Source organism: Melozone crissalis, unplaced genomic scaffold (genome assembly GCF_028551555.1).
Source record: "Melozone crissalis strain CALT ecotype California unplaced genomic scaffold, PUWL_Pcris_2 ptg000033l_1, whole genome shotgun sequence".
Taxonomy (NCBI): domain Eukaryota; kingdom Metazoa; phylum Chordata; class Aves; order Passeriformes; family Passerellidae; genus Melozone; species Melozone crissalis.
Window position 1 is genome coordinate 4,823,052 of NW_026535811.1, and position 25,968 is coordinate 4,849,019.

A 25,968-nucleotide genomic window follows, 5' to 3' on the forward strand; every position below is an offset into this window, starting at 1 on the left:
TCCTATTTAGCTCTTCTTTGTTTCATCTGACCATGCTTCTTAGGACTTGCAAGGGCAATTAATCAATGGCAAGCCAACCTCAGCATAAGAAAATTCAACTTTGGTGTTTTCACAAGGTCCCTGTTTTAGTTCTTTGAACATTTCACTTAGAGCTACATGAGTATTTCCAAACTGACCTATGAGAAGAAGGCAGTCAATTACAAAGAATTTCAACAAGGAAATCAAACCCATCATCTGTTAAAATCTCTGCTTTTGGTATGAAGTACATTTTCCATCTCATCTTCCATGGAAGTGAAAGAAGCTCATGCACATTGGTGGGTGAGGCATTTGCAAACCTGATGAATAGATTAGCGAACACCTCTGTGGCACCCTAAGCAAAAATCTGCAGTAATTACATAGAATAGAGATTTGCATCCTGAGCAAAAATCTGCAGTGATTACACAGAAAAGAGATTCCCATCTGGTGCTTTGCAAGCTACTGGTGGCCCAAAGGACCAGGCCATGGTCCAGACCCTCAAGTGCAGTAGGTGCTGAACAGGTTTCACCAACCCTGCCTCCAGCACAGGCTGCCAAAGTGTACATCACAAATGTTCTTGAAGGTGCCAGGCCCTGTGACAGCTCCCACTGCTACAGAACCCCATGAAAATATTGACAGGGAACTTTTCATAGAATTTTGTTCCTGCCAGAGTTCACTCCTTGGGTTGATGCCTTTTCAGACTACCTAAAAACAGAGGCCAGACAAAATTAAAGGAATAAAAAGCAGTTATATGTATTGAAGGGCCTTCAGGTACTCCTAGGGCAGACAAGGCCCCTCAGGGGCTACACCCAAAAATGGAAAACGGGTCACAGCTTTCATACTTTTATAAATTTGGTCCATTTGCATCTTGAGGGTGAATCTTCCAATTACAGCTTCACTTGAAGTAATGAAGCTGTTTCCCCCAAGTTTGCTCCCTGCTCCCAACTCACTTTCCTCTACATTTCTTGAGGCCTGACACAGTGAGTGTCCTTGATTCCCAGGCCTGGAGAGGAAATTGTTTTGTATGACCAAAATGGGAAGACAGGAGCCAACACTTCGTATGGAAGTTACAGTTAAGAATTGCAGGATTGCAAATATACGAAAACTACAAAAGCTAAAACCCTAAGGCATCAGGGTCTGCAGCTCAAAGATCCATGGCTGGTCCATTTCTTGTATCCATGATCAATTCAGCCCTGGGGCAGGAGCTGCACTGCCCCAGAGGTGTCAGCAAACACTGGTGCAGCTGCAGCAGCAGGAGCTCTCATCTCAGAGCCAGCCAGTTGCAGTGGAAAGTCCCCATTTATCTTTACTCCCTTAGGCAGACTGACTGCCATTTCCACTCCTCCTCCTTCCTTCCTCTCCTCTCCTCCACTGCACACTGACTCAAGAGCCAGGCAGAGCTTTCTCTTGACATTTGGATTTGCATGTACTGGTCCCACCCCTGATCTCTGTGACATTTGTCCATCATTTCCCATTAGCAGAAGAAGGAAGAAACAGGACATAGCTGGAAGCTGCTGGCACAGCCACTGGTTCTCATGGCAGGAGCATCGACCCTTGACTCTCCCCTCCAAGTGTCCTCTGAATTATTTCAAATATGTGGTCCCCAAAGATCAGAAGGCACTGAAATATTATTCATATACAAGCTAGAGCTGAAATCTTGGGTCCTGTTGGAATCTTTGGCACAATTCCCAGAGACTTCAATCAGGGCTGGATTCCACCCTCACAGGCCAGATTCATCTAATATGCACAATGGAAGTTCCACGGGCATACTCTGCATGCCAGAAGCTGGTGTAATCTCAGATTTTGCCAATATAGGCTGCTTCATGCACTCGTATCTTTATGCACACACATGCAAAGACAGAATTGCTTTTACACTTTCAATCCTTACTTGTGGGAAATGAGTTATTTTCACATGCACTATTGCCACTGAGGAAACAGCCTTTGCTGTAGACACAAAGTGCAGAGAAAGCTTCATTGCCCCTTACCAATGTTTAACCATCAGTGAGAATAACCCAGAATAATGTCAATGAGGCAAAACACAAAAAATATAAGGGATTTTGTAGTCCACAAAACCGTTTGTAAAAGTGCTTCATCCCCAACTGAGCTCTGACTTGTGATCACTTTTTCCTGCAATCAAACACTTGGAAGCAAGCTCATGGGGTATCATTCACTAGTCACCCTTGCCTTTTATCTGCTTCTACCAGCAAAGATCTTCATTTTGCTAATTAATCACAAGAATAATGCACTTCTTGCCCTGTTAAATGACAATGCCAATTTCCCACCAATTTCTATTAGAAAAAAAAAAAAAAAGAGAATAGAAAAGAGTATCACACAGGCAGAAGCAGCTGCACAACTGTGGAGAAGCTTCACCAATACATTTCTGAATGTATTTGCTTCCAAGCAGGTTTTACAAACGTTTTAGCGTTCTATTTACACACTTTCTCTGTATCTCTCAGGTCTTGAATTAAAAGGCTAAGGCAATGCCATTAAAAATAATGAAATGTTTGAGCAAATCTTAAGGTGAGGTTCCAACAGCAATATTCACTCAGCCAGGCTTCAGACTCCACATGCTTTCTGGAACGTGCTTCAAAACAGAAAATCATGATACATTAAGCTACATAGTCAGTCATAAAATAGTAATAGAAAGTAATATGAAGGTACAATGCAGCCAGCTTACTGTGGTTTCAGTTTTGTGTTTTCAACCCCTTTTTGTGCTAAAACATGCAGCTCCAGGATCCAGCTCCAGGATCAACTCTAATGAGAATTGAGGGAGTCTCTGTTGCTTGCTCTATTGAGCCAACACCAAGCAACAATACTAGGTTTTAGACATCATTCCTGCATTTTTAAAGAAAAAAGAAATATGACCAAAAACCCCACAACTAACCTTTTTTGGTTTGCTGATGCTTAACTAGTTTTGCCCTAAGAGATGCTGAGTATTTTGTATTCAAACAGTTCCTAGGAAGAAATGAATCATAAATTTTCAAGGTGCTGCCAGTTGCTTTTAACTCTCAACTCATCTTCCCGCCCAATATCTTTACACTTACACTAAAAAACACATGTCACCATAATGGACACACACCAGCTCAAAGTCCAGTTATTCCATGGCAGAATATCATGGAAACCTCTGGAATTCCACCTGGCATGGATCCAGCTGCAGAAATTTCTGCTGGGCCTTCCCAGCTCACATTTCTGGTCATCTTTAAAAATGAAACCCAGATTGTTTCCTGCCAAGTAGGTCTATTAATTTATCTCTAATGAGCAGCAGTTCCATGTCATTTTGGCTGAAAGCTGAAGCAGGAGGTCAGACCTGGCTTTAAAGAGGCAAAGCAGGGCAGCACAAACACAAAGCCTTTCAACATGACCATGCAAACAGGGTATCACAAAATAGATGTATATCCCTCAAAGTCTACATTATAAACCCCCACTAAAGGCTGAGTTCAGCTGAAAACAAGGAAACAATGTCACCAAAAACAGTGAGGATTTGGCCTGGCTCAGAGTCAAATAAAGAAGACAGATGAGACCTGGAAGTGTCCTGTGGGCACAAAGTCACACATAAATGCTTTGTATTAATGTGACAAAAGAAAGTTACACTTGAGCACTGCATAATGCAAATAAATTTTCAAATTGTTTCATTTATTTAGGAACAGTGCCTCAAATATCTGTGTGGTCCAGAGGCAAAAAAAAAAAAAAAAAAAAAAAAAAGAAAAAAGAAAAAATCCATCAAAGAAATAGGTGGGGGGAAAAAAATCATTTCTGTACTAAATGTTACCTACTACCATTCCCTAAATCCTCTTCCCTATGTTTCCAAAACCCCTATGGGCTCTCCTCCAGCCTCCCCTGTTGCCATGTAATTCCACCCAGCTCAGACTGAGACACAGAGCACACATGACTGCTCACAGTGTAAGTTCTGGGCACCAAAGGCACACGAGGCCCCTTTTTCACAGCCCCAGGGTGCAGTTGGATGTGTACAGAGAAGAATCAAACCAAAATCCCAGATGATAACACTTGCAAACTTGGAGGATTCTTACAATCCATACTCCAGATTTAAAAAAAAAATAAACCAAAACACACTAACCTGAAAATAGCTTGCACTCTTAAGGAGAATAAAGAAAATAAAATCCATATCTGAAAATCATAAATAAACAGCTAGATTTTTCAATGCTTACCTGAACCTAATAAAACCTTTACTACTTGTAAATACTGACAAATGTCACTTCAGATCCTGTTAAAGGAGTCCCTTAAATATAAAAGACAGGTTTCTCTCTAGTTAAATCCTTTCTCCCTTACTTTTCCACTACTGAAAGTAATTGAAAACAGAAGACATGCATCTTGGTGCAGCCTGACTTTTCAGGAAGTACAAATGTAATTATTTACATCACATTGCACATCAAGTTTGCTCTCAGTTGTACCCATCTACCTTTACACAAAGCCAATTAAAATCCAAATGCATCAACACTTAGAGTCACATAAAATAAATGAACTATTAGGCAATACCATCTGCAAGACACCCCTAATAAAATCCACATAAAGATAGCACCAGTTTTCTTAGCCAGGGAGTGCTACAGAAGACACAAATTCATGATGTGCAAACTCATAAAATTACCTCAAAGAAAATGGTGTCACAAACATTATAAAACCACTGCCCAAAGCAAGGTGTTTTATAAGGAATACATGTGATTTCAAAGTCTGAAGGATGTGCATATAACTCAAAGAGGGCACACCCAGGGAACAGATCTGAATTTTTACTATCTTTGCCACTGCTTTAAACCCATACTGTTTTGGTATTTATATTAAAAAGGAGACAGAAATATCTTTGGAGATGACTAAGCAGTTTCTTGATTTCTATTAAGCACCAAAAAGCAGCCTTGCCAATTTATCCATATTTAAGTTTCTACAACTTAATATAAACTCACTTCCAAGAACTACATAGGTCTTCTTAAAGTATGTGCAGCAAGAAGTCAATGCTGTGCCAGCTGGCAGATTAAACAAGCCATTAAATAGGCTCCTACTGAATTTAAGGGATTGTTTTTCATCTTTTCCTTCTCTTCTCCTCCACATCCAGATGTATTATTTAGGGGATATTTTCCAGCACCGGTAGAAAAAGTCAAAGAAATGCCCTTGGCACATAATGAGTTTTCCCTCCAATGTGGTCTCCTGCTGCACTTGGAATTTCTTCCATTACTGTATGGCTTGCAGTGGTCCCAAAATACCTCTGACTATGTGAAAAGATGGGGAAAATGTGTTTGGGGTAGGTATGGTTCTGGTTCTTCATTTGAAAGCAGGGATGCTCTGGGGTGATGATTTCACTTGGATCATCGCTGTCCCAGTGTACCATCCCACAGCCCACATCATGCAGCCTCCTGTGCAGAACAGCGTTGCTCCCTACACATTATAGCTCAGAAAGGAAGAGTCCACCAGGATTAAGGACAAGGCCACCAGCCTGTCCTTGGATTGGCAGAGAAGCCCATTCTCTGCAGTCCCTGCAGGACTCAGTGATGAGAATTAAAAACCAGCTGTAGTAAAACCCCTCAGAGGACAGAGGTCTTCAGTATTTCATTTTTCCCTCAGAGGTTCAATCTTAAAGTTATCTGATGGGGAAGAGGTTTTACAGAGACCTCTCTGAGGCAGAGAGAATTTTGATAAGAGGATCCACATTTACTCCTGAAAGAATTTCCTATCAAGGTTGTTAACACAGAAACCAAGAAAGAAAGGATAAATAAGAGAAACCTGCAACTGTCTACACCAATAAGCACTTTGTCTTTCCTGACCAAGTGTAAACTCCTGAGTTTTGTAAGAAAGTATGAAAGCATGCATGCTATAATAAAAACAGGGTTTGAAGCCTTCTGAAAATGGAGAGTTGCTTTGTATTGCGATCACCTCAACTACAACAATCTGAACGTCATGATCCAGCAGGATTCAGAGGATCAATGAGCCTAGAACAAACACAGATATTAAACCAGCCCTGGTGTCATCTACAAAGGAAAACCAAAAAAAGCAGCAAAGCTAAGTAGCATTATTTCAGATAAAAATGCCCGTATTTAAGTTTTCGAGATAAAACATCCCAAAAGATCCAAGCCGCATCTGCTCCCTGTGGCCATTTCAGGCTGACTGGAACTGAAGGAGCAGCAGTGCCTTCTGGAATGCCTGATAAATAATTTTACAAAAATTGAAATTTTCAGGCCTCTCAGTATTTCAATTCCAAGGTAGTAAAAAGGAGCTCAGCCCCATAAGCCTGCTACTGAGCAAGAAAAGCAAGAAAGGCTTAAAACCAAGAAAAGGCACACAAGGAGAGGCTGGGATGGCCAGCACTGGAATTTGCCCATGGATTGGAGCATCCCCTTTCCCAGGGCAAGCAGCCCCTCCAGGCTGGTCCCACAAGGGGACTGAACCCCTTTTCTCCCAGCCAGACCCACAGAACATCCTGCAATGACTTCAGCACTTGGCTCCAGCACGGTGTGATTTGCCAGAATTGTTCTGGGGGTCACAAACATCCCCCGCTCCCTTCTTGAGGGGTAGTTTAGCTATTAATTGCAAAAGCTGAAGTGTAAAAACCTGTGTTTTGCATGTATTCTTTGTTTCTAATCCCCAGCATCCGTAAGGGGACTCCCTCACTTGGCTAGCAGTCAGGATTCATTAGAGCTTTTACGATGATTCTTTCTGTTGTGCAGATAGATGATGAATCTCAGATGTTTAAATAGCATATAACAGTGCTCCATTGACCTTGCTGAGTACAGTTGGAGGGGAAAAAAGGTAATTTTCCTCAAAGAAATGTTAAAAATGTGTCTCCACTACAGCCCAGATGCAGAGGATAAAGAAACTCCAGAGGGATTAAAATATTTTAGATTAATTTGGAAGAAGGCCACATTGTGTAAAGCCTGGTTAGTTTGGGCCTTTCCAATTCCACGCCGTATAAACAAACCCATTTAAACTGCATTTGTTAGAAGGAATGTTTTAGAGAAAAAAAAAATCCCCCAAAGCAGTTGTAACTCAAATGACCTCCAGTTCTGTATTCTCTCCTTACTGCCTAAAGAACAAACATATGTACAATATATTCTAGCCAGAGTTTGTGCAGTTGCTGCATGATTCATACTGCTTGAAAATAAAATCATTTCAGTAAAGGGATTCTGGCTCCCTCAAGTAAAGTTTTAAAACTGAAGCAAGGTTGGTTTTGGAGCCAGCTTCCATGCTTTGAAGAAGACCATTGCTTATAGATTTTTGCTTTGGGCTAAGTGGAAGAAATTAAAAGATGAAAGTAAATTGAAAGAAAGAGATGGAAAGGGGAAAAGGGGGGGAAAGAAAAGAACCTGTAAGATCAATACAGATATATAAGAATGAACCTAATGTTCAGCATGTCACTGACTGGCAGGAGAAAATCCTTAAATGTTTACTCACTTCCAAGGTCAAATTTGGCCAATTTTACTCCTACAGAATAGAGGTTTTGCTCCCTCCAAAGGGAAAACTCAGATTCTAAATAACCATAACAAATAAAGATTTGCTGACAAATTAATTAATTTGAGACATAAATGAACATGAGGGTAGCAGCCAGAGGAGTAACAAATCAAACACCCACACTTGAGCCATTTTGCATGATCAGCATCTGCAAAACAGTGGGAACTTAAAGGGATTTTCCTTATCAACCATAAATCCCAGAGTAACTCAACTTTAGGAATAACCTGTCTGCCCTGTGGATAAAGAGGCTTCTCCAGAAGCCCCAGGTCTCCTTGCAATGTTGAAACAACACCCAAATATTTCACTGCAACCAAATCACTGCACAAATTCCTTGTCCCAGAGGATGGGAGGCAGCTGGCACATCTGAGTACAAACTGCCCTCTCCCAAATACCCAAAAGAGCCAATATTATTTATCATTTCATCACTGAATGTCAGCATCTTGGAGAACAATATGGCAACTTGAAGCTCAGAAAAATACTACTCAATAGTTTTGGACTCAAAATGAAGGGGGGAAGTTGTTGTCATTAAAAGGAATGAATTTTCAGATAATAAAAAGATTAATTTAAATTCTGGGATTTGGAGGCTAGCATCCCTTCTCATATCTCATGGCCATAAAACTCAACTGGGATGATGGCTTCTGCAGCTACCACACATTTGATAGCACACAATTTTCTTGCTAAAATGCTGCCCTGTTTCAGTTCTCCATGTCATTTTTCCTCTTGGTTGTTTCTTCCCATTTGTGATTAACACGTTTCTCTAGCATCTCACACACATTTTCACTTTGGCTGCCTCTTTAGCCAGCCCTGTGCTCCCATACCCAGCCTCCTTGCATGGATGGAAGGGATGCATTAAGCTCTCCTTGGAGATACTCCAGGTTTGCAAGGATATAACCATGAGGAGAAAGCTGGCTAAGGGGACTCTGACATCAACAAAAAAATCAAGACAGAATGTGGAACTCCTTGTGGTTGGGTTTTGTTCTTCAAATGTCATGTATGGACCTTTGTTTGTTGACATACCCCTCTACATACTCATGAAAACAAGATGTTCTCTTGTCACTTAGACTATCATGGTAAGACATTTTAAATAAATACTTCACATAATTTCAGAAACAGATGTTAGGCAGTAAAATTGGATGTTTGCAATAGAAATGGCTGAGTCCTATTTAGTAGTGCTCGGAATTTGCTGGTTTATGCTTCATTTTATCACCAGTAATGCATGAAAACTCAACAGCTATTACACCCTCAGCTTTTCTTTTGAAATGTATTTATCTTTAAAATTTACTCCAAGAAGTTTACAAGTAGAAGTGAGTATTTTTCAATACAAGTAGAAGTGAGTATTTTTCAATACACTTAACTCTGCCCTTTCACTCCCATGCCTGCTACAATTCTACCTAAACGTATTTTTTATTTTCTGCATCTTCAGTAGGAGGTGGGTTTGTTTGCTCTCCCATCTCTCACAGTGGCTAAGAAAGTGTGAAAGATACTCAGCCTAAATTTTGCTTTTCTGGGCAGTTCTAGCCCCAGTGTTACTCCTTGTAGTACTCCTGGTTAAGTATTTGTGCACTAATAACATAACTCCATTGTTAATATTGCCCTTCCCTGCCTGATTCAAATGGAGTATGTCTGGTACCTGTAGTAATAAATTTTGAAAAATTGCTGGCTCTTAGTCCATTGGCAGAAGTAAGATTAATTTGATTTTTTCATAAACTCCATTGTTTCAGTTTATTTACATGCTACAGCCAAATTTCTGCTGTCTGAGTGAGCCAGGGTCAGTGTGGTGTTACGGTCAGAGATATAGCAGGGACATCTCAGTTCGTGCTCATTGTTACTTTTTAGAGACTATGTAGACTTTTTACGGAATAAAATGCCCTAAAAATTCTGATAACAAAAAAAAATTTGAGAGAAAAATTAATATAAATTACTAAATCAATTAAATTTTATGTTGAGTTTTGTAGACTTCACTCATGTTTTGTCATCCAGGATTTTCTTGGTACGTGTAAGGAAAACAGCACTTAGATTATCCTCACTTCTAACAGGAGGGAAAAACATGACAGAGATTTGTGTCTCAGTGATAAAACCAGCAAAAATAGAACACTTATGATAACCCAGACTTTGAAAAACATCAGTAAAAAGCCCCCTGAGCTCCATGAACATGTTGCAGGCTGCACATGTCACATAACTACGGACTACGATTTTTTTTTGCCTGAGGCTCCCACATTTAACAAAGGGAAACACTGCTTTCAACAAAAGATGCTATTCTAGTTATGTGCCCTTTTACCCTGTCAGAGGAACAGCTGGTATCATAAAGTCACAGCTAATTTGTATCATATCTGCACAAACAGTCAGATTTAGTTTGTATCAAACTCTCAAAGTTGGACTTAATGCCACTTGATGGATGACAGCTTTTCTTGCCTCCCCCCTTCTCAAAATATTTAAATGTTGCCTCCCACATAAAAAAAAGCCCTCCCAATATTCAAAATACAGAGTCTTTAACATGCTCACATAACCAAAATGCATGTTAAATGGAAATATTAAAACTAGCAAATTGAAAAATCCTAAAGAAGGGTGCAAATAGTATACCAGCAGTTCTAAAGTTCAGTGACAAACAAATAGTGCTTTAAGACAGACTTGTGGGTACCAAGTGCAATGGAAAAGAATTTTATCCTAAAAAGAAGAGCAGAAAAGACCCTGCCTCAGGTAATCTCTTGAAGTTTGGGGTATCTGTTCTCCAGATTCCAGTCTGCTTGCAGAGACTGTAAGGGTTTTTTCAAGGTCAGCACTCAACAATTTAGGGAAGACCAATTTCACTTATTTTTTTAGGGGACCTGTTTCTCATTTAAGCTATTAAATGTCATCTACTTTCATTTTAAGACCCCTGTAGCAGAATGGCTTAACTGTGTAAAAAGACTCAAGTGCAAGTGAGGTTCAGGCCAAAGACCCAACAGTTCCAAACCCACAGAGCTCACGGGAGAAAAAGTTGCAAAAAAATTTCAAAAAAATTAAAAAAAAAAACAAACCAGTCTTTTGTTAGCAAACAGGCATGGGGAACTTCCAGAGATTAGGAGTTCAAGCTCAGTTCATACCAACATCTAGAAATGGTGGTGTGCTTCTGAGGCTACCCCAGCACAACATCTGAGTACACAACATGAGCTAGAGACAAGACACTCTTTAAAATTTATTCTCACTTCCACATTATATAGAAATACTGGGTCAAGGCATATTATGATCTGAAAGCCTCACCATACTGTGGGCAAGGACAATTACACAATTACACAGTGTAATGCTGCACAGTGTAATTATAATCAGGGTTCTGAACAACTGGCCCCATTTATCAGAGGGAGATTGGTGTGCTCTGTGAAGTTACACACACTAAGCCAACAATGGCCCTGGGAAGTTCAAAGCAGCAGCAACAGAAATGCAGTTTTTAGGTGACAGGAGAGCTCATTGTGATGGAGCTGAGAGAGAGCAGCTCTCAATGAAGACTGAAGAACTCCAGCTCCCAGCCTGTCTTCCCTCTGTGCTTGCATTGCCTGACTCAGAAGGGCAATATTGCATAGAGGACAAAGTCACAGCTTCTGCTTGTCACTGCTCCCTGATGTGAGCAGAGCCAGAGTGCAGCACATTCCTGCCACCTCCTCTCCAGTGAGCTGGATCTGCTCCCCACCTACTGAGAAGATGCAAATAACCAACTCCACTCCCTTCACCCCAAGCACAGGAGTGATTCCGCCCTTACATATCATCTTTCTTCTTGTTCAGATTTTTTTAAAATATTTTTTTTTAAAATGTTCTTAAACCTCTATCTGACAAGGTTCTGCCATGGTCTGTCAGAAGGTTCTGCCAAGGTTCTGACATGGTCTTCAGCTACCCAATGCGTCCATTGTACAAATCCTAGGTGCTGTAATTTCTAGAAAATAAAAAAAAGTTCTTCGTCCAAAACTTGGGATGAGTCACAACAGGTTTGGGTTCACTCTTAAATGAAGAATAACTTTCTATATCTAAATGATGCTCTGACTTTGTTTACAGCCATTCCAACAGTTGTAACACCTCCTCCGCAAAACAAAACCCACCAGGCTGTGATCTCTCACTTAAAAGTTTTTCCCAAAAAGTGCCCCAGTTGTACTCAGAGGTCTCTTGAGGTCCCAGAAGTTATAGGGAAACTTGGGCAAGATTGAGTTCTGCCCCTCCTTTCCAAGTAACAGAGAGAATGGATGAAAGAAGGAAGACCCTCTGTCCATCTAACTTTACCTCACAAAGCCATAGAAAATATATTCAGAGACTCTACAAAAATGCTTTTCTCCTAAATGATTATTTAGGAGAAAAGCTGACCAAACCCATTCTTACACAATGTTTCCTAATGGCAAACATCTTTCAACAAAACAAACATTTCCAAGGAAAAATAAAAACCAATCATCCTTACCCAGTGACTCTGAACCTTAATTGAGGGTAGCACTTATTCTTGAAGGTAATTCATACAAGCATGTCACATTGCCTTCCAAAGTCAGGTTTGACTGTAATCAAAAACTAGCAGAAGACTTAAAAGGACTGTCATGATAATACTAAACTGTTACTGCCTTTTATATTCAGATAAAGAGATGTGTCTCATTTCTAGTACTGAGATAATGCTGGCTTTTTCCTTTCCAAATGAGTGTATTGGTCCACAACATTTGCTTTAATGATTTTTTAAAGGCAAATAATGGCCTGTTCCATGGTATTTTCATTCACATTCCCTAAAACCCATCCCCCTGTTCAGCCAGCTTTGCCATGTGAAAGTGGAGGTTAAGTATGGAAAATATTATCAGATTTTACTTTACTTTCTTGTGACAGAATTCTTTTGCCACCTTGACAAGTGCTGGGGAAGCACCAGAGGGACTTCAGCATGAGTGGAGTGACATTTACCCTGCATCCAACACTTGGAGAAGATGACTGAGTCCCTGGAGGATGGATTTCAGATGCAATTTATGAACCAAAATAAGGAACCAGCCCCAGCTCAGCCTCAGTTTTGAGGATTAAGGTGTCTTCTTTCAACACCTGTCTACAGATACAACTCCAACTGCTGAGGTATCAGAAACACTCTGGAGGGCAGTCACTGCTCGATTTGAACATCCAATCCTCAGCACAGGGGAAAAGGACTCACATTTATGACCCCACTTGCTATTGGACAGCATGGCCTCCTTTGCCTGGATTCATATTTTTAAGGAATTTAAATACCTCATAAACACACTACTTGTGGAAGCATGTGGGAACTTTAAGCTAGACATCTCATGGGAAGAATTGTTCCATGGGAAATTCCACAACATTTTGGCCAGTTCTGAATCGAAAAGAAATCCTAATTTTGAAACATCAGCATTTCCTACAACTGGAAATACCAGATTACATCTGGCTTCAGTTTTAAACACTCCCCCCACCGAAGGCTCGAAAGTAACACAGAACTGCAGAACAGCACCCAGGGCAGAGAACAGCCTGCAACGATTATCAGCCCGTTCAGCACTTGCACAAACCTTCCCAGAAGTGCAGACAAAGTTAAATTCGCTTCCCCAAGGACGATGACAAAACCTGCTGAAATGGGCCCGGGCCCAGCAATGCTGAAATGGGGAGGGAAGGCAATGCAAACAGTGTCCTGCCTTCTGCTGTGTGTGCCTCCTCCTCCACACTGCTCTTGACAAAAAAAGAGGGGCAGAGGAGGCCCAGGCACAGAAATTGATCCCCTACCAGTGACCAGCAGCTCCTTATACCCTGAATTAACTTAAAATGATGGTATTTAAGGGGGCTGACTGAATGCTGGGGCAATATTTCTGACCCATCATTCTGCTATCACAGGCACTGCCTTAAGCTTTAGAGCCAGTCCACAGTTTGTCTCCAGCCTGGAATTTCCGTATATTGAGGGGCTAAAGTTTACACACGTTATAAACACTTCCTTTAAATGGTTTGTGAGCCCTCACTTGTTCTGGCAGCGAAAGAACAATGTTTGTAAAAAAAAAATGTCTAAGTGTTCCATGTTGTAAATGGTCAGTAAACACAGTTACTTGGTCTGTCACACACTTCTCAGAGACTGCTTGCTCTGAAAAGAAGACACAACAGGATAGCAGCACTCCAGCATACGATCATAACACAAATAAATATGATTTAAGACTCCCACTGCAAGAAAAAGACTGCTAAAATCCAATGGAGAAACAGAGCTTTTAGAAGAATGGCCATACACCAACAAAATGATTACTGTAAAATGCAATGATTTTTGAGTTGAAGGTAAAATTCCATGTGAAATGCTTTAAATTAATTATCAATTCTGAACAAAGTAATCACTGGTGTCAGTGACACCAGAGGGACAGGACCCAAGGGTCTGCTGCAGGGTTGTCCACTGATTTTCACAGGAATTTGGATCAGCCTCCAAAGAAATAATAAAAGCCTCAAATAAACCCCCCAGCTTCTGAATACCACAGGAAAGGAAGTCTGAGGTAACTTCTTTGATCATACTCACAGGAAGGCAATCAGAGGAAATATTCTGAGCTTTTCAGTAACAAACCAGCTGCTTGATGAATCAAAACGACGACTCCAGAAAAATGAGGTGAACTCTATACAAAAACAGAAAAAAAGAACCTTATTTAGCAAAGGTATAATTACTCTGCATTCTTCATTTTTCTTTGGTAAAGTCTGCTTTAATGACACTCCTAGAAAATTGGAGTTTTCTTAAGTATGGAATAAAACTTTAAAAGTTTTAAGACACCAATAAAACCCACTGTCAAAATCTCTAGAAATTAGAATTTGACAAAGGAGATTTTGATTTCCCAATACCTCTTAACCAAATCAGTCACTAAAACATCTTTAAGAAGTGAAGCTTATACAGATTCTTGTTTTTAGAACAAGATGAAACATCTTGTCTGACCACCAGTGAATTCTCGCAGCACAGACAGGTTTCCAGGCCACCCCCCTAAGGATAAAGGATATTCCATGCAGTATAAAAATGTTACAAAAAGCACTCTGCAAAAGCAAATAAACAGTAAGATGACAGCCTGTAGATGATGCAAAACTATTCAGTTTAATCAAACTTAAAATTCAGTACTACAAACAGGGGAAAGAGTTCATAGCAATGAATTTCTACAAGCAAACTGAACTCATTTTGCAGAACTAAAGGTACAGGAGGGAAAAAAGAAACCCTGAGATCATTCTACAAACAGCAATCAAATCTAAATGAGCCAATGACACTCAAAACTTCTTGGAGTGTGAGGAGGAGCTCTCTGAGAATATCAGGTGTCTCCCTAAAAGGGCTGCCATGCATTGGAATGGACTTCCCACCCTGAAAAATTTCTGGGTGACCTGGCAGAAACCCACAATCAGGAAATGCAGAAAGGACCAGATTCAGTGAACTGGGGTATTTTTCCCTCTGCATTCAGCTACTTCTTTGGTAGTGTACAGACAAACCAGAGGAAGAATAAAAACTGCAAGCTTTCTTCAGAGAGCCTCTAGTGGTCTGTTCTCTTTAGAACCAAAGACCTTCATGTTGAACATCTGCTGCCAACAGAGGAAATGGATTATTTAAAAATCAACCTATTTTCAGTCATTTTAAGATAATAGCATGGTGTTGGTGCTTGCATTCATTTCTGGTTATTCACTGGAAACTCAGACTTTTGAGGACTCAATATAAATGGCTGCTCTGTAATTTCAACAACAATTTTACCGTCTGGTCTCTAGGTTTTAAGACACCTGTCACTAATTCACATTATTGCAAATACTGGGTGGCCAAAGGCAGGAATTTGATCCAGTGTATCAGGAGTTTCAGTACTAGATTCAAGAGATCTCAACCCCAGTTTTGTCCTGAGCATTACTGTGCACATATCACCTAAGAAAAAAGAACAATGTAGAAAACAACCCTGATTTTCAGGGTTGAAAATAACAACAAGAACTTTAAATCATCTTCTTCCTCTCTCTGGTTACACCTGCTAACAGCAAGAGCAGACCAGGCTCTATCAGTCCAGAGCTTCAACTCATGAATAACAAGGCCCTTCCAGGTCACTGAATTAATTCCAACTTTTCCACTAAATTGAAAATCTTACTTTGCTCATTTCTACGGTTTAATGTGCCCCATTTGACTCTCAGCAGGAATAACTTCAAGACATTCAGATCATGCTTTAGGAGGTTCCTGGGTCCAAAAGCCCTTTTCTGCTTCAGACCATTTGTTCTCTTTCAACCTCTTCAAGATCTCTAAAATGGAGACAACCCCCAAAAATATTTCCATTTTATTTCCCACAATCATGAAGACCTCTTCTGCTGCTCTCCTTGTATTTGCTCTGTTCTAAATCAACACTTTTCTGAATCAAGTTCAACATAACTTGTGATATCAATAAAATGACTGAAATATTCTCTCACAGTGCTTGCCTTCCAAAAAGGCTTCTCTCTCGCCACAATTCCATTGTAAGCTGACCATGGAGGGTTATGAACAATTTAACAAAAAGGTAATTTCCAATTTACAACTTAAGCGTGAAGGAAGTTCAGGCTCAGGTCAAAAAACAGACTCCATAAATCCAAACCCTCCAATCCAACAAACATCCCTCAGGTTTGGACACACTTTGGGCTGTAATCTTCAGTGGTAAAATTGGCACCATTTTTCCTGATTCTTCAGTCCTTCGAATTCCCCTGACCATAAACTTTGGGTTCATGTTCTGCTCTCATTTGTGCAATGGCATTAAAAGCACCCCAGGCCTTGGCACGCACCCAGCACTGCACATTCAACATTCAATTTCCAGCTAAGAGGGGCACTGTTTTTCCTAGTGGGAATTCTGAGAATCATAGATTCCCAGATAACACAGGACAGTAGCCATTAAACACAATTTCAGTAACTGAAGTGCTTTTATTGGAAGTTCTTAAAAATGCTTCATCAGAAGTACTTTGTGGCTTAAGTTCAGGAGTTGCTGCTCTCTTGATTATAGAAACTGGAGAAAGCAAATCCCATCCAAGGTCATTCAGCAGTTGACCTGTGACATTTAAATGTGGGTTGGGGAGGGCTATTAAAATATATGCACACACACACAAAGAAAAGCATGGTTTCATTGCCCTCTGCTCTGTTAATGAATTAAGTTCCATTACACCTGGCAGTTTTGAATGGAAATAAAGTTTTGGGGCCCAGTTATCAAACTCTGTGTTGCAGGTATTCCATTTTATCCAAAACATCCCAGCAGTGATCAATATCAGATGTTTAGAGTAGAACACAGGGACAGGGAAAGTATATAATGGTGCTTCCCACAAATACTCTACAGCAGCTTGTGACTTCCAGAATGCCTGAGTCAAAGGTGGAATCCATATATTTACTGATCTCCATGGCAGCCTTTTTCCATTAGGTTCAGCAGCTGCCAACACTGAAAAAAATCCTGTGACAGAGTCTTCCCTCACCTAGAGCACAGCTAGCTCTGGTATGCACACAAAGCGTTCAGCATTGCATCCCATACAATGGAGCAATCCCAAACCTGACAGCAAGGTGGTTAAAAAGCTGCCTTGGAAATAGCACATCTGGGTTTCAGTCCCACTTTCATGTGCAACCACTTAGGAAAATGAAATTACATCAGTAGAAGAGAGTGGGAACAAAGAGTAGTTGAAAAGTGCATTTGAATGTTCTTTGTGACAAAGGAGGTAACCCAGTCTACATACTGCACTCTGAGTTAGCAACTTGTTAGATAAGAGGACTCATCCTCTAGTCTGTAAAAATAGCAAATATTTCACAGAATCACAGAACAGTGCAGGTTAGATGACACCTCTGGAGATCACCTAGCTCAATTCCCTGCCCCAAGCAGGCTGCCCCAGCACCAGGTCCACCTGGGGTTTGAGTATTTCCAAGGATGGAGACACCACAGCCTCTCTTGGAAATCTGTTCCAGTGTTCATCTCTCACAGTAATGAAATTCTTCCCTACATCTAAATGGATTTTTTTAAAATTTCAGTTTTGGTCCTTTCACTAGCACCTTTAGGAAGACTCTGGTTTGGTTGTTTTTATTGTCATCTGTCCTCACTCCCATGGTGACAGAGTCATACTGCATGACAGTCATAGAGTTAAGCTTGAATCTCACCCCAGTTACAGCTAGGAATTTTTATCCATAGATTTCAATATTGACTGTTGTGCAAATAATTTCTTTTCCCTCGAGTCATGAAAACAACAGCAGGAAACCACCTTTTTAAAAAAACATAATCTAGGTCAGGTATTTCTTTGAATACCCAGTTCTTCCAGAACTACTTTTTTCTTTTGATTTTTATGTTGTTATTGTTGTCATGTAATTTATTTACATGGGAAGACATTACAGAGGGAGCAATTAAAACTTTTCCTTGGACATGCTATGTGCAAGAAGAAGATTTTTCAATACAGGATTTGGCAAACAGCAGCTGAGGGGACAAGAAGCTTCAAACTCATCCATCACTAGGATACCCAAAAAAAGGTGCCCAAGGAATTTGACCTGGAAAGGGGACGTGTGTTCACACCTGTGAGCTGCTCACCCAGACACTTGCACACAGCTTATCAGCACAAAATAACAAAATAACAGTTCAAAGGAAATAAAAACACCTCATGCAGCAATATGATTGAGTTACATTTAAAAACCATAGTCAAATCCCACTGGCTTCAGGCTAAACACACATTTACATGCTCTGCTGAACACAGTTTGCTGTACCTGAGCTCCTCCTCCCAGAGGGGTGCAGCCACCTCCTGGGGGAAAAGTTGTGCGAAGGAGAAAGCAGTATGGCAGAAGGGAAGGGGAAGATCTAAGATCCTCCTAATGACAAACTCATCAAAGCTTCAGAAAATGACCAATTTCCCCTCCACCATCTTAAAATTCTAATTATCCTTACACTGAGTAGTACATTGACAGTAGCAGGACACACTGATATTTTGGAGGAAAGTCACTCCTCTTGCATTCACAATGATTTTCTCTCAACAAAAGTGAAAATCTTTCAGATACAGTGACTGCCCTACATAATGGGTTTCATTCTGCACATCCTGGCATGGAACAGGAAAGAAAGTCAAGTGCTTCCCGAGGTTAAACACAACCAAAAAGAAGGCTAGGTACAGCTCTGAGTGAAAGTAGATGGTGAGATCTGCACTTGGTAATTCCTGAAAGTAGAGAATAACAAATAAAGTATGTGTGCATCTGAGCAGAGGCTAACAAATAAGCAAAGTATGTGTGCATCTGAGCAGATGTGGGCTGGAACAGCATCCTTGGCCATGCAAATATAGCACTTGCTTCCTTCTTTGGCCACATTTGTGCTGCTAAGCAGAAACCATTTGCTAACCACACAGCAGTGGCATCCATATGAGCAGCAAACCAGACTCCTCGTCTCTTCCTGCTTTGCTCAGCACTTACTGACCACAGGAACAAACAGAGGGCTGCGCTCCTCAGCTGCTCCATGCAGGATCTGCTGTTCTCACAGAGACATCAGGAGCAGGCCAGGCCTGTTCCAGAGCAGCCATTTGTCCTCACGTAAACCTCACTGCCAACAAAGCAGCGACACGCACAGAGAGGCAGAGACAGCCGAAGGGGAGCATTCCCCTCTCAAATTCTGTGTTTGCAAGAGAAAACATTTTAAATTTTAAAAGCCAAAGCTGGTGATATCCCTGTTTTTAATCTGTAAATTGAACATGAGCTCCCCTGCACCACTGGCAGTGGATACAGGCCTGTCTGCTGCAGAACGTGCTTCTGAGGGGAACTCTTTACTGCTAATAAAAAGTCCCAAATTCCTTGCAAATTCGCTGTCCCTTTCAGAAGAGGGTTCCAGAAAGCGCAGAGCTCTAATCCAAGTTGTTAATAATCCATAAAAAATACGGCATAATAATTCAAAAATAGCCTCTTCCAACAGACAGTAAATGGAGACTGCCTGCTTTAAAGCATATTTTGACAGCTGCTAGCATCATTCAACATTTCAAATAAAAGAATCTGCTCAAAAGAAACAGAGTCAGTAAGCTAAAAAATTTGAAACAACAAAAAGGTCTCTTGTGACAGCTCTGATTTTCTTCTCTTCTGTGTCATCTTCAGCTATTGAATGGAAACACACTAGTGGAATGGAAGAGAGAAGGCTGCAGGGAAAATTCTGTGAGCTGTATCCTTTTCGGGGAAGTTTAATTAATGGCATTTCTGAGAAGAATTTTGATTGACAGGATTAGTGCCAGCACTAAAAGTTTCTATTTGTGGATCCTGGAGCTCACAGCTCCCATAAAAAATAAAAAGAGTACAGAAAAGAGCTTTGTGCAAATGAAGGCATTCCCTCAGCAGGGAAGGTTCATGTGAACCTCTTCTGTGGCTTCCCTTCACATGGGTTTTTCTGTGGAGATAGGATAGCACAAAGTCCCTGGAGAACACCCTCTCCATGAGGCAAAAGGTTTGCTTCCATTTTCTAGCTTGGTCCTTGGGGAAGGTTTCTAAAAGGAGTCAAAATCAAACCCTAAGAATGAGTGTTCCCAAATTCCGTGGAGGGAAACATTTGGTTCCACTTTCTTTTCTTTTGGATTTATTTCAGCTTTTAGTTCAGACTAACTTTTACTTTCTAAATTCCTACCTCCTTCCTGCTAAGACAATCTAGTATTTTCCCAGCAACACTCAGCTCAAAAGATTTCAAATCTCTAATCATCTATAAAGACTTGGGACATATGATTAAGTTATCACAAGCACTGTGTTTTATTTGATTATTGTCAAATCTTTAAGTACTATCTCAAACCATCTTTACAAGGGGTAATGCATTACATTCCAAAACAAGAAATTGGAAATGAACCAATGCTGCTCCATTGCAAAAACAAGGGAAGGACACAGCATTCCAGTTCCCACAGGAAGCACACACCAGTTTGCTGAACCATCCTCCAGGAACTTTGAAATGGAAGAAAAAGAGGAAAAAAATTATCCTCTTCACTTTCTACATCCCTTCTCTACCACCTTCCTCACAGGATAACCTAGTTCAGATCCACTTATTCCATCCCAGAAGTTTTTGTGCATCTTGTTTGCATCACATCTGGATGGTTTTGCCCCATTTTTTCCTCTGCTCTTCTGTTTTCCCTCAACTCTACTGTTCTCCAGCTTATTTGCTCACTCCTGTTCACATTCTTGCTCTACCAAACTTAAACCAATGTCTTGGCCCAGATCCTCTTCCTCCTACTCCTTATTGTTATTGTCCTGGTATTTCCTACCTCTGATCCTACCTGTTTTGGGGGTTGTTCCCATAAACCTCCAATCTCTCCCTTCTTGCACCTTAACAATTCTTGGATAATGTAATTTCCTCAAATTATAAGCATCCCTCTGCATTTGGGCTTAAAAATTTCTGCATTTTGACTGAGGCAAGATGAACAGAGCTAAACTTCCACAGAGGAAAAGTATCACAATGCACCAGAATACTGCCACTTACTCAGGAACCATGCAAAAACCCAATGCAAAAAAACTCTTAAGTGGCTTTATTAGGTATGGAAAGCTTGCAAATCAGGCATCACAAAGAATGTCCCAGTAGTCACATTATTGGTGATTAATATATATATCTTCCTCCATAGGCTGTTTCAGTGACCCAACAAACCACTGCTTTTATTCCAGCCACTGTCTGGGAGCAGCTGGAGCTTTGATGCTTTCAGCTCCCACTGCTGGCAGTGTTTAATAGTGATGACTGGTACACAACCCTTTGAGTTCAGAGCCACTTATTCTACCCCAGAATTTTTCATGCATCTTATTTACATCACATCTTGATGGTTTTGCCCCATTTTTTTCTCTGCTCTACTGTCCTCCAGCTTATTTGCTCACTCCTGTTCACATTCTTGCTACACCAACCCTAAGGCTGCAGCATTACTAACTCAACTTTAATTTAATTAAAAATGCCTGCAGAAAGGAGCAGATAGGCCTGAATACTCAAGAGCCTCTATGGCTACACAAATACTGAAATTTTGGTCTGCTCAGGAGACCAGACTAATTATAGATGGGCACCATCAGGAACCAGCTTTGTCACCACATGCTGGAAAATGGATCATCACTCTGACTTCTTCCTGTTCTGCCCCATGGATGGAGGAAATGAAGCTGCAGAAGAAGGCATGGCAAGCATTGTCTACTTTCTACCTGTTCACTCCTTGTGCAAACACAAGACCTGGCAGTTTGCAATCCATCATCTGGAGGAAAACCACCAAGGCTGCCTGTCAGCCTTCAAACACTACCTGTGTGCTCAGTGATGCCTGAGCTTTGCCAAACCCACTCCATTTATTTTAATGAACTACAAGTCATAACTTCAAAATGCAGTTTTGAATCTCTCCTCATATAAACAGCAAGGAATGTGCACATGGAAAAAAGTTATCCTGGTCACACCTAGAACTTCTCCAAGAGGAAGGGCATGCTCAGGTACTGCAGATGAGAATCAAGATGACTGAACCCCAGCTACTTGTTTAGACTGTTAGTCTTGCTTTCAGTGGTAGGAAATATTACATAAAATCCATGTAACACATACAAGCTAAGTGCAAATGATGAAAGAAATCAGCAAGAGAAAAGAGGCCAGAGAGCTGTTGTGATGGAAGAATAGCAGCTGGGAAAACTGAAGTCGACCCAGCTATGTTATTTTTTAATTAAAAATAAACATAGCCTTTGTTGCCAAGGGATTGGTTAGCATTCCATTAAAAAAAAAAAAAAGGAATTTTGTTTTACCTCATTCTCATTTCCCTCCTAACCTCCCTCCCCTCCCTGTCCTCTCCTTCCCCCTCCAAAAAAGTATTTATAGATTTTGCAAAAAAGAACATGGTCATAAAGTTTAGTTTAGAATCTGCAGCACCACACAGAACCACCTATTTTTAAGGCATTCTCTTCCTCTCACACCAATGCCTTTTGATTAAAAACATTCAGATCACAATTTAATTTTGTTAATTATTTTGTCTTCTGCTGCTGAGGTCTGTGCTAGCTGTACAAGTATGCATGACTAAAGTGCACATGTGTGAAGGGTAAAAACCCTGTTTGGACAGCCCTTCTGATGGAGGTTTCAGCAGAGCCATGTTCATCCTTCCAAGTTGAGCCTTGCTTCTCTTTGACACCAAAGCAGCTTTTTCTCACATCTGGTTAGGGGTTTGTCCCAGTTTTTATGAAATTTGTTTGTGTCCAAGACCAGTGAAGATTTTTTTTTTTTTTTTTTTTTTTTTTCAGTCCTCACTTCACAAAGAGGAGTGTGGAGTCACTTAGCAGAGAAAAACCAAAGCATCCAAAGACTCAGTTGAGGATTTTCACACATTCCAAGGACTCAAAGGTTAACTATTTTTAAAGGCTGACTACCTCATTAGCCTCTTTACCCACAGCTTTTCATTCATTCATCTTTGACATTTCTTGTGTGCTTTTATTATGCCTGACCTCAGAGAAGGTTCCTGCGACCAAGCTCTTCTCTACACAGCTTCCACATCACATTTCAGAATTTTATCAGGCATAACCAACTCCTCTTTTCCCATTCACCATCTGCTTTGCTAGTTACACATTTTATTTAAGATGTTTTAGGCCATTACTCATGAAATACATATGCAGAGGCAGTTTCAATTGTTCTGATAAAACACATAGGAGTTGAGGGGGCAAACCTCCCCAAACCAGATCAATGAAATGGATGTTTTCTGCAGAAATATCCATCTTCAGCTGAGCAAATAGATCAGTTCTAGTTGAATCAAATAAAGATCTATCTAATAATTAGGCACTAAGCTAAAGGGTGAGAAAAGAGAATTAAGGGGAAGTAAAAATAACTGCATGTACATCCTGCATCTTAGGGAAGTACCATCACATCATCCACATAAAGGGTGTTCAGGAATGGGATTGTTCCCTGCCTGGACTGTCTGGAATCACTTCAGCTTACATTAAAAGAAAAAAGGAAAATAATGCATTGTTCATTCAGTGCAGAGCAACTATAAAGAGAATCATGACCAGTAGCAGCAGAGTACAGGATGGCAAATGCACTCACATTTTCACAAGAGAAAGACTCAATATTCGGCCCCAGCTGCACAGAGGGCATTTCAACCTTTAATCTTACAAAGAGATCTGAAAATAGTTTAGACTGGAAGTGTGTCTCTTTCTGCTTTTCTATTTAACACACTCTTTCTATGCATCCTGATGAGCTTCCAGAAAGATTTTGAATTCATGAAAATTTAAAGACAGAAGTAATTTTTCACCCAGCTCTGGTCAGTATGTGCTGACTCACATCCAGATTCCTCCAGTATTTGAATCTTCCATTGACTCCAGAGAAAATTTGTGGCTGACCACAGAGCAAAATCTTAGCTAACTAAATACCATAATGCATATTATTAGCCATACAACAGCAAACACAGGAGAAAGAGGATCCGAGGTTGCAAAACCTTTTTCTTTATGCTTTGCATATTTTTTAGAATAAGAAACATAACCACATTAGGCAAAGCAATGTGTTTGTTTTGTCTCAAGGACATTGGCTCACAAATAAATGTTACTGCAGCTAGTCAGAGTTCAAGTCATTGGTGCCCAAACCATAAAAGAAAAAAGGAAAAAGACAAGGCCTTTGGAAATGAAATGTTATTCCTCATCCCAACAAAATATAAATAACTCAACAGTTTAGTGACCAGCAGTACACAACAGAATGAATTCTGGGTATCCAAGCATCAAAGCATGACAATGAAACATTCCATGAACATTAACTCTTATGTGGCAACACAAAATTGGGTTAGAAAATAAGAGAAACTCAGTGGGACACGTAACTTGGCACTGGCAGACCCTACCCATGCTAAGCTTCAGCCTTCTTGGGTTTTACACCAATTTCCCTGCAAGAATAGATTTTAGCTGAATTAAACATGATTGGAGGGATGGTTTTATCTTTCAGAGGGTCACTTGCTGCCAAAGCCTAAGGGTTACCTGAACATGGACAAGTCCGAGAGGCTTCTCAGCTAAACTTTCTTTTCCAGGTAGGGTGACTCTCTGACTACCAAATTAGAAACTTGCTAATTCTTTCTACTGAGGAGGATTCTATTATCATTCTCACAGTGTTTTTGCTTTTCATCAAGAGCTGCAACAGCTCAGTCTAAAAACCAAACTCAAGCAAAAGCTTTAGGAGGTTCCTTCCATTCCCTTTCAAATGGGAGGGAGGGTAAAATGATGAATTCTAAGCAGGACAGGGGAACCAAAATAAACCTCAAAAGTGCAAGGGGAAGACAGACTATCCTGCCTAGAGGGAAGGAGTTGTAGTAACCTAAGAAATACCATCTTTTTATTCAGAAGAACGGTCACAGCAGCAAGAATAACAGTGATTTTGCTGTTTTAAAATGCTGGAAGGTTTCTCTCACCACATAACAGCACTATTTCGTCTGTTACATCTCAGACCAAGCAGCTAAAGCCACTGAAAATGCAAGCATGTTCCAAAACGGGCAAAACATTCAAAACCATCCACATGTCCCATCTTCATCTGGCAAACAGAAAATGGAATGCTATTTACAGCCCTTTGATATTTCTTTGTTTGTCATGGGAGACTAGTTGATGTCATCTACTGCCAGCTCTCATTGTTAGCAACACTCACAGAGAGTTTATTAATTTTATGTCTTGATGCCATTTGTCCAAAGCAACCCTTCTACAAGGGTCACATTAGATTGATAAACAGCAAAAGTATCATATGGACATCAGAACTCATTCACCAAGTGGAATTCAAGAAGACTGATACTTAAATTTTATGTATTTCTTATTTAAAAAAAAAAATCCTCTTGTCAGGCAAATCAGGATTTCCTTGATCTCTAAGTTGTCGAAATATACAAAACTAAACAATAGCCACCCACTCCAATAATTTCTCCTATTCTGCAATACACAAAACCACAGTTCAAAGCACATTGCTATTTGAATACTCTCCATCTTCCTTTCCCAGCCCTGTTGCAAATCTGTGAATGAAGCAGAAATGCTGCCTGTATTCATCCACACTGCGGAGCCAAGTTAACACTTCTCCCAGTTGATAGCAGGATAATTTTACCTGGATTGGCAGAGAACTTCACCAGAACTGCCAGATTGTGACAATGACATGAAGGTACCACCAGTTTAGGTTCATTTCTTTTGGTGTAAGTCACAGAGAGGATCTCTGGTCTCTGCAGACCCCAATGCTTTTAAATTTATTAGGCCTCACTACCTATCACAGCTTAAATCTCCTTTATGAATACTTAAAATAACATTTCCACCTGTAGATCAGTGAAAAAAAGGTGACAGGAGCAATAAAATCTGCACTGTGCTTCAGATAAAAACACACCCAGAACACACAACACAATGATGAAAGAGAACCTGGAAAATTAAAGCAATGGAAAGATGTTAAAAACAAAGAGAAGCAGTGATACACAGGCATCAAAGAAGGTGAAAAAGATGGGCAGAATGATTGGTACAAAGAGAATGAGAAAGACTTAGCAATATACTTGGATAAGCCCATTACACCAAGGCCCAGAGCAGCTCTTACAGCACCTCCAGCTTCATGGTGTCACTTCAAGGCATTATGAAATTATTCTTTTATATTTAGAATATATATTTAGTATATACAGGATCCTCAGTGGTGCTCATCCCCT

General features: G+C 40.4%; 1 protein-coding gene across 5 annotated transcripts in view; it reads right to left on the reverse strand.

Annotated features, from left to right (window-relative positions):
* CALD1 (caldesmon 1) overlaps nt 1-25,968 on the reverse strand; it is a 162,703-nt gene that overhangs the window by 84,846 nt on the left and 51,889 nt on the right. For all 5 annotated transcript variants that reach the window (XM_054282118.1, XM_054282121.1, XM_054282116.1 and 2 more), the window contains exon 3: nt 13,940-14,033. The gene's annotated coding sequence lies outside the window, so the exon portion shown is untranslated. The remainder of the gene's footprint in view (nt 1-13,939; nt 14,034-25,968) is intronic.